This window comes from Cebus imitator, unplaced genomic scaffold (assembly GCF_001604975.1).
Source record: "Cebus imitator isolate Cc_AM_T3 unplaced genomic scaffold, Cebus_imitator-1.0 Scaffold53, whole genome shotgun sequence".
In the NCBI taxonomy this organism is placed as follows: Eukaryota; Metazoa; Chordata; class Mammalia; order Primates; family Cebidae; genus Cebus; species Cebus imitator.
This window is the reverse complement of record NW_016107368.1, coordinates 1354090-1364156: the sequence shown is the minus strand read 5'-3', so window position 1 is coordinate 1364156 and position 10067 is coordinate 1354090. Positions and strand designations below refer to the sequence as shown.

Genomic DNA, 10067 nt, shown 5'->3' with positions numbered 1-10067 from the left:
TATAGGCCTGCAATGAGCATATAGCCATCACTAATATAAAAAACCACTCATTTCTTCTCTTCTGTGTGGCACAAAGCAATTTAGCTAGACAGGGCTCTTGCCCACCAGGGGCTTAGCCCAGAAAATGTCCTTAATTTGTGCCTCTTGCTTGGTCAGTGCCCAGCTCACTGCACACCCAGTACCTTGACTGATAATGATGGCTGAGTCTTACATTGTGCCCTGCTGGGAGGTATTTGGTGATTTAGAGTACTTTAAAAATCTGTTAAAAATAAATTTCTTGGATTTTCTAAGGTGTTGTTTTTTATAAGAGAAATGGGCTTTTCAAAAAAGCATTCTGAAACCTGGGACAATTTGGGAGCCTAAAGCTGTCCTAAGGTGAGTGAGACAAACTCAATACCTCCAGCCAACTGTGAGAAGGGGGGAGATTCAAATTAATAGGTTGACCCAAACCTCTTCTTACCTAGGAAGAAAAAGACGGGTTTTCTTGCCTCATTTCTTTGCCTGGAGAGATAGAGAACTGGTAGAAATGGAGAGAAAAAGGTCATTTGAGGTTTTTCCACCAGAGGGTCATGAGGATAGCCACTCAAAGTGAGCAGCCCAGAGGCTGCTTTGATCTGAAGCAAGCCTGAACTTCCAGGAAGTGCTTATGACTCTAAGCTGTGATTAATTTTTTAAAAAATACACGTCTTAAGTGAGCAGTTTTATTAGCTTTTGGACATATGTATTTATGTGTGTGATCAGCACTCCAACCAACACTGAGGACTTTCCCATCACTCCTGATTTTAGTGAATGATGCCTTTGACTGTTTGTGCTGCACTATCTGTGTGGACGTTTGTGGTGGTCCAGCACGCAGCTGTGATGAAGATCTACTGGTATAGAAGATGATTAACAGATAATTTGGCATGATAATAATAATTATGTTTTGCTTTACCAAGCACCTTCACATACACTATCTTAGCATATCCTTTCAAATGATAATGATAATAATAATGTAATAACATCATCATCATTCAACAGCAGTTACAAACACTGACATACGTTTATTTTGTGTCAGGCACATGTATCACTACATTTAATCCTTTCAACAATGTTTCATCTATTTTATAGATGTTGAAACTTAAGCAAATAGAGGTTAAGTCACTGGTCTAAGATCATAGAACCAGTATAAGTTAAAGCCTGGGAATCTGCCTCCAAAATTTGTGCTTTTAACTAAATATATGAGATCTGGAAAAGGTAGATGACATATAAACAAATATCACACAGCTAATTCAGTGGTGGATCTGGATCCTATAATAGGTTTTTTAAGCTTACATCAACCTACCCTTCAACCTCACTCTCATTGTCCACCACCACCCAACATACCTACCATCCACGCCTCAACCCTACAGAGCTAATTACTGCTCTCTGAACTTGCTGTCATCTTTTAGGCCTTTGTGCCTTTAAATGTGTTCTTTCCTCTTCTTCTACTGAGAAACTCTCACTCATCCTTCAAGGCTTAGTTCCATTGCCACCTTCTCAGTAAACTCCCCCGCCTCTGAACTTTCAGGCACGTGGTCTGTTCCCTCCATTATAATTCTCTAGTACTCCATTATTCCCATTGGTCATATCTTTGTCTTTCCTGGTAGGCTATGAGCCCCGCAAGGATAGGAAATGTGTTTTGCTTTTTCTATGTGTGGTATCTAGCACTGTGCTTAACAAAGTGCCTAGTTGAACGGTTTTCACTAAACTATATTAACTAAGACTTATCTCTTTAATATTTGATATGGTTTGGCTCTGTGTCCCCACCCAAAATCTCAACTCGAATTGTAATACCCATGTATTGAGAGAGAGAGGTAATTGGATCATGAGGGTGGTTTCCCTCATGCTGTTCTCATGATAGTGAGTTCTCATGAGATCTGATAGTTTTGTAAGTGTTTGACAGTTCCTCTTTCACACAGCTCTCACATGCCACCTTGTGAAGAAGGTGCCTGCATCCCTGGCAGCCATGATTGTAAGTTTTCTGAGGCCTCCCCAGCCATGTGGAACTGTGAGTCAATTAAGCCTTTTATCTTTATAAATTACCCAGTCTTGGGTATTTCTTTATAGCAATTTCTATGACTAACACAACATTAAATGGGGAAGAAGTGCTTGTGGTTATTTCAACTAAGTCTTTGGTTTATGCCTTATCATTTGGAACTCACGGCTATGAGACACCTACACCAGGTGGTGGCAGTACGCCTAGTTAAGGAGTTTCTGGGAGATAAATGGTATTTTTTGAAAAATTTTTAGGGTTGCTAAAATTCAACACCATGAATTACAAAAAAGTCATAACGTGAGATGATACTTATTTTTGATTCTGTAACAAAAAGAATATGGTCACACCTGCTGGATATCATTAAAGACCCATCCTCCTGCCAATGAACCTTTACCCAGATTTTGCAATGTGTGGTCAGATCCTTCTTCCTGCAATGCTCCCCACCATTATATTGCTCTTTATTTTCATGTGGGCATCTTAGGGACACTTTTATAATGCCTTTTAACTTAGTAATTCATAACTAATGTCCTGTAACACTGTCCTAAAGGACATTCATACATATTCAGATAATTCAGAGAGAGAGAGAGAGACACACACATCTAATTGAAAACAAGCATAGAAAATGCTGAGTTAAGCTTTGTTAAATTGGTTTCTTGAGAGCAGTACTTTAAAAAGCCTCTATTATGTGGTGTTTCCCAGTTTTATTAAAATAGAGAATCATTTTGGGGAGGCTCCAGTTAGTATCTTCTATAATATTGTGCCTGTACCATAGTTAGGTAGTCTTCAACTCTCAAGCATAAATATCTTAAGACATTTTAAAATTCAAAGTATATTTTTAATTGTTGCTTTCATATAACCATGTATATGAGACAATATTTACCACAATCTGCATTGAGTTATGTAATCACCGGGGACTGGAAGGTTTTGGATTCTATTATTATGCCACTATAAACTATGGAATGCTTTTAAGCTTCTATTAACCAGCAACTGAGGGAGGCTTGGTCCCCATGCAGACCTGCGAAAGAAATTTGCTATGGAGTCTGCTGTGAGAATGACCGACTGTGGACACAGACTATGATCCCATGGTGTGGGACATGCAGAACCCAAAGTCCTGGGCCATGTCCACAGCAGGTAGAGAAGTTTGTTGTGAGTCTTTGATGCATTTATATGGAACAAATGGATCAATTATATTAATCATGAAGCATGGAGACGTATCTGAGCTTTTCACAAAAACTGAGGTGCCAATGGCTGTCACTAGGTCTCTTGCATGTGCGGTTCTAATTTAACAAGACATAAAATGAATCATTCATTGAGAGCTTTAGTTTCCTTACTGTTAAGAATGTGGAATATCAGCATAACAAAACTGTTTCACAGGGTTGTTGACATAATTGACTGAGATAATGTCTTGAATAAACATAAGGTTGGGCCTGTAATAAGTATACCATAAATAGTGACACCTGTTAACCGCAATAATAATAGTAATCTTTATAGCAAAGTCTGTGCACTGCATTATTTGGGTCATGCTGCCTTTTGCCACCTTGCAGTTCCTGGCACATAGGAAGCATTAAATAATATTTTTAAATGAATGAATACTAGCTTTTGTGGCCTATGATTTCATTGACCAGTTTGTCTCAATGTACTTATAACAACAGATTTTCTTTTCTGTTTCTTGTGGATTTTGCAGGATCTTAATGCATTACTGTATTAGCTTCCTGGGCCTGCCACAACAAAGTACCACAAACTGGGTTGCTTAAAATAACAGACATTTATTATCTCATAGTCGTGGAAGTTAAAAGTCCAAAATGAAAGTATCAGCAGTGCTTTGCTCCCTCTGAAACGGAGACTATGTAGGGAAGAATCCTTTCTTGCTTCTTCCTGTCTTCTGGTGGCTTCCTTTGATCCTTGCCATTCTCTGGCTTGCAGCTGCATCACTCCATCTGTTTCTGTTGTCACATGATATTCTTCCTGTGTGTCTCTGTCTTTCCAAGGCATTTTTCCCATTCTATTTTTCCCAGCACCAGTTATAATAGATCAGGGCCCACCCTAATGACGTCATAGTAACTCGATCACATCTTCAAAGACTCTATTTCCATATAAGGTGACACTCATAGGTACTGAGGATTAAGACTTCAGCCTATCTTTTTGAGGGCACAGTGGTTTTTACCTTAGGGTCATTAACACTTCTTTACTTAATAAAAGTTTTTTTTTTTTTTTTTTTACTTAGTAAAAAGTAAGTAAATATTAATGCCCCCGAGGTTAAAACCAGTGCTAGTTAGGGTTTCCGTCACTAGCAGCAAATGTATCCCAGGTGATATAACCTGGGAAAAACCAAAGTCACAAGGGCTTCTTGGTACTAGGAGCCAAGGTACACACTCTTGGTACTGAGTCCAAAGAACCACAGGAATTATGATTACCTGGCTTGAGACATAGGCCCTCCCATTAGTCAGGTTGGAGCCAACGTGCTGTGATTGGTACCATCAGAACCATATGTGAGGAAAAGGAAGGACAATTTTCCAAAAAGATGAGTAAGAGAGTGTAATTACCTGAAGAGAAAGAAAAGCAAGTTCAGCAGACCAAAGCAGTACATACCAGCTATACAAACTAAATGTCTAACTCTGGAGAAATGGTGCCAACTCTTAATGGAATATTACCTGGACATTGAAAGTGTGTTTATGCACATTTCTGTAATAACAAGTATAAATGTTTATAATGATGTTAATATTATAATATCATTATAAAAGTATATACAAAGTTGTTTTCAAGTTTTCTTTAACAAATATAATACCTCAAAAAAATTTGAAACGTTAAATTTATGTAGATGAGGCAACCTTGTGCTAGCTATTATAAGAAGCAATAATGGTATTTATGTTGGTATAACAATGAATGACTTATTTAGAATAAAAAATTGATATAAAAATTTATGTCAAGCTAAACTTTCAAGACACTTGGCATGTGAAAAGAACCTTAAGGAGATGAAAAAACGTCAAGAGCAAGAGTTTTGACTGGCACAAAAGGTTTAACCATGACAGGAGACTTTCTGAAAGATGGTGGATTAAAAATAGGTCCAAATTCTTTCTCCTGGCTACTTTAACAGAAAAACAATAGCATTGTCTGATAAAAAGAAAATCAATAACCCACAGTGTAGGCTTAGAAAAGAATGAGCAAATCTAAGTAAATGCAGTGACCCCAATTCAACAAAGCAATTGTGCACCACTGGCTGAAAAGCTAAGACAGAGGCAGGACCAACTCTTGAAGGAGGCTTGAATGAGTTGATAAATTAAAAAAAAATAAAAAATGATTGCTAGAAACAAGACAAGTTATGAAACCAAAGGACTGCACACAATGTGGAAATGCTATAGAGTACGAAAGGGTCACAAGAGGCTGGTAAGAACAAAAATCAGGTACAAAAATGCAGATACTCAAAATGTTTAAATATCCTATGAAGAGAAATAGAAAATCATGTAAATAGAGGAAATTTATAAATAAAAGTAAACAGGAAATTTTCTCTGACCCCTTTGAAGGCCTTGCTACAGGAGTACCTCACTTAGCCTGCAGCTCTTAACCTGTTGTGGGAGGGGGAGCACACAGATGAGTGGGTGCAGGGGCTAGAACTGCTGGGTGTCATCAGGAGCAGAACTCAGTGTGACCCCAGGACAGTGTCTAGGGGGATACTCGCAACCCCTGGAGCCCCAGAGGCCATGTATTACAGTGCTATTTTAGCTTTGCCATCCACGGACGGCTTAAGTGTTAAAACAGCTCAGGCATCCACACTTGTGGCTCCAGAGCTCTTGTTCGGTGTTCAGGAAGAATCAGGTCACACAAATGAATTGAAGGGTGGAGAACACAGAGGATTTTATTGCCGATGATGAAAGTGGCTTTCCACACAGGAAGGGGAGCTGGAAAGGGGATGGAGCAGGAAGGAGCAGGAAGTTGGTATTTCCCTGGATTCTGGCTGTCCCCAGCCAGGATCTTCTCTAAGTCCTGCCGTCAAGCTGTCCCTTTGAAGTCAAACTGCTTCTCTCTGATGTCTGGCTGCTTCTTCTCTTCTCTGCTTCTCTTCCACTCCTCTGCCAGTGGAGCCTGGGGTTTTTATGGGTACAGGATGGGGTCTGGGCAGGCCAGGGTAATTTTGGAAAAAGCAGCATTCAAGTGGGAAAACAGGGATGTAAAATTCTCACTTTGGGATGTGGTTCCAGGCTTGAGGGTAAGGCCCTTCCAGGGACTGCCCTTTTCTACCCAGTATTTCCCTGCCTCCTGTCTGTATCAAAAACACTGGAAAAAATGGGAAAGATCAGTCATATGGGTACTAGAATTAGTGATTCAAGGGAAAACAAGTTCATTTCATGAATTAAATTTCATTATACAAATTGTAAAGGTCCAGAGAGTTTCATTTAAGAATGATCCTCAAAAAAAAATTGTCTTTTTCCATTCTGTTGAAACATTTTGAAATGTTATAGCCAAAGACAAATTACCAAAAAAGAAAAGAAATAATAAGGTAACTTACATGTTTATTCTGAGAACTATCATTTAAAGGTATAAGAATAAACATGACTTTATTTCAGTCCTCAGAGTTTGAAGAAGAAAAGGAGTTCAAAATGGTATATGTATGTTTGTGTGTGCTCATGCATGTGCCTGTACTTGGTCTGAAGAATCTATATCAAGCTAAATGTAGGATTATTGAAATGTAGTTATATTTCTATTTGTTTAATCATTTAATGTCTCTTTTGGATAGTTGAAGAATTCTTCACATGTAAGTCTCTTGCAAAATGGAGTTTCGTACTTTTCCTGCATTTAGAAAGTATAGTTATTCATGTGGCCAAGCTAGGAGGATAGGGATATTGGGGCAGTAGATCAGGAAGGAATGGGAGGCTTTCTGCTTTTATTAGCTTCCTAAAAAATTGCCATAAACTAAGGAGTTTAAAACAGCAGAAATTGATTCTGTCACAGTTCTGGAGGCCAGAGGTCTAAAATCAAGGTGTCAGCAGAGCATGCCCTTTCTGAAGGCTCCAGAGAAGAAGACTTTCTTTCCTCTTCTAGCCTCTGGTGGTAGCCAGCAATCTTAGTGTTCCCTATTTTTTTTTTTTTTTTGGCAGCATAATTCCAATCTCTGCCTCCATATTCACATGGTCATCTATCTTCTGTTTGTGTCCAAATTCCCCTCTCCTTATAAAGACAATAATCACTGACTAGATTAGGGTCTACCCTAATTCAGTATGATCTCTTCTTAATTTGATTACATCTGCAAAGACTCTTTCCAAATAAAGTCACATTCACTGGTTTTGGGTGGACAGTAATTTTGGGGAAACATTATTCAATCCAGTACACTGCTGTTGAGCCATTTTGGAAGAATCTGAATGAATTCTACTAATACGGGATAGCATCAAGCGTACCACTCCATGCCGTGTGCTGGAGGAAGCCATGAGCAACAGGAAAAGTTAGGAATGAGGAAACTCATATAGGAAAAGCCAGAATGGTCAAATGCATCCTGTCCTAACCCACCTCTCATACAAGAAGAGTTTTGGTGGGAAAAATGGAAATTTGCAATTACTCTGTTTTCTATTTCTCTCTGCTCCCTCAAGAACCCAATACAGGCACTGTCCTCTCAATCTTCTGAATTCTTAACTACGTCCTCTCTCAAGACTCCTTTGCATCAAGATGGAGGTATAATGTAAGAAAGCTATCCGTATGTGTATATTCAAAAAGACAATACAATGCTGTACTTAAGGCAAAGCCTCATTTACAGAGACCTGGACTGAAGTCATGGTTTTGGCCTCTGCTTATCGTATGATCTTCATTAGGCCTTAGTGTCCCCACTTTAAAAATGGGAGTAATTGTAGCAACTCTTTCAGGAAGTTTTAAAAATAGTTTTAATTATAGTCATCTGAGGTCCCAGTACAAGATAGCTGACTAGAGACACCAGACACCTGCTCTCTCCAGAAAGAAGAACCAAAATTATGAATAATCATACTTCAAATAGAACATTTAGGAGAGAACACTAGAGTTCAGGAAGCACCTGAGGCACAGAAGAAGGAAGCAAGCAGCCAACTCAGCTGAGATCGGCTGCGAGCCCTGAGGAGCTCCTTATTGTGAGGAAACGGTAAGTGAGGGAACTTCGTGGTCCATATCCCCAGCACAGACTACTGCAATCCATACCATATGAGAGCTGCTTTACTCACACAAACCATGACACTAGCATGGGTGGTGATTTGAAGACTCTGAGGGCATTGTACCAGACAGGGAACTCCTGCTGAGTCACTCAACACTCCCTCCACCCAGACCTAAGTAGCTGCAGCTGGGCACCATTGTGAGATCATAGCCATCATGGGACTGCATCATGTCCTGGGAACCACAAACCGTAAGTCTCCATATCCTATGAAGCCCCACTGACATCCCCGTGTCCACCTGGAGGGCTATAGTGGGATAGCACCGATTAGATCCAAAAGTGCTATGGGGTCCCCAGTACTCTAGCCCACAGGGAGTACTACTTGCCAAGGAAAGGACAATGCAGCACACCAAAAAGGCAGCCCCTGGGAAAAAGCAATACAAAGTGTATGTTTTCCAGAGCCTGAGAGCTTGCTGTCTGAGGCTGTGAGAAGTGACCCCACCCCTAGAAGTGGCATAAACTCTATGATGAACCTCGCAAACAGAGTGTGATCCCCTCCCACTGGCAGAACAGCCTCTGTGCTGAGGCTCATGCACATAGAGTGTGACCCCTTCTCCTGGACACACAGCTGTGGGCACAGCCTCTGTTACTGCTGCTGGGGGCTGGAGCAGGTGAGTCAGAGGGTTGCCTGTCTGGGGCTGTGAGTTGCGTATGTTGAACCAGCCTTGCATCCCTGGGATGAAGCCTACTTGATTATGGTGGATAAGCTTTTTGATGTGCTATTGCAATCGATTTGCCAGTATTTTATTGAAGATTTTTGCATCTATGTTTATCATGGATATTGGCCTGAAGTTTTCTTTTTTGGTTGAATCTCTGCCAGGTTTTGGTATCAGGATGATGTTGGTCTCATAAAATGATTTGGGAAGGATTCCCTCTTTTTGGATTGTTTGGAATAGTTTCAGAAGGAATGGTACCAGCTCCTCTTTGTATGTCTGGTAGAATTTGGCTGTGAACACGGACCTGGGCTTTTTTTGTTTGGTAGGCTATTAATTGCTGCCTCAACTTCAGCCCTTCTTATTGGTTTATTCAGCGTTTCGACTTCTTCCTGGTTTAGGCTTGGGAGGGTGTAAGTGTCCAGGAATTTATCCATTTCTTCCAGGTTTACTAGTTTATGTGCATAGAGTTGTTTGTGGTAATTTCTGATGGTAGTTTGTATTTCTGTAGAATCAGTGGTGATATCCCCTTTATTGTTTTTTATTGCATCTATTTGATTCTCCTTTCTTTTCTTTTTTATTGATCTGGTTAGTGGTCTATTTTGTTGATCTTTTCAAAAAAACAGCTCCTGGATTTATTGATTTTTAAAATATATTTTATTGCATTTTAGGTTTTGGGGTACATGTGAAGAACATGCAGGATTGTTGCATAGGTACATACATGGCAATGTGGTTTGCTGCCTTCCTCTCCATCATCACCTACATTTGGCATTTCTCCCCATGTTATCCATCCCCTACTTCCCACCCCCCACTGTCTCTACCCTAATTCCCCCCACAGACCTCAGTGTGTGATGCTCCCCTCCCTCTGTCCATGTGTTCTCATTGTTCAACACCCACCTATGAATGAGAACATTCGGTGTTTGATTATCTGTTCTTGTGTCAGTTTGCTGAGAATGATGGTTTCCAGGTTCATCCATGTCCCTACAAAGGACACAAACCCATCGTTTTTTATGGCTGCATAGTATTCCATGGTGTATATGTGCCACAGTTTCCCTGTCCAGTTTATCATCGATGGGCATTTGGGTTTGTTCCACGTCTTTGCTATTGTAAACAGTGCTTCAGTGAACATTCATGTGCATGTGTTTTTGTGTCTCTATCTCCTTCAGTTCTGCTCTGATCTTAGTTATTTCTTGTCTTCTGCTAGCTTTTGAGTGTTTTTTTTTTCTTTCTTTCTTTT

The 10067-nt window shown here is 40.0% G+C and overlaps 1 long non-coding RNA gene across 1 annotated transcript; it reads right to left on the bottom strand.

The window, feature by feature from the left end:
- Positions 1 to 3766: 3766 nt before the first annotated feature.
- LOC119471237 lies at positions 3767 to 6282 on the bottom strand. Its single transcript, XR_005200267.1, has 3 exons — positions 6193 to 6282; positions 4429 to 4557; positions 3767 to 4016 (listed from the first exon to the last, which is right to left on the bottom strand). It is a non-coding gene; the product is annotated as an uncharacterized LOC119471237 (long non-coding RNA).
- Between the last annotated feature and the right edge of the window lie 3785 nt (positions 6283 to 10067).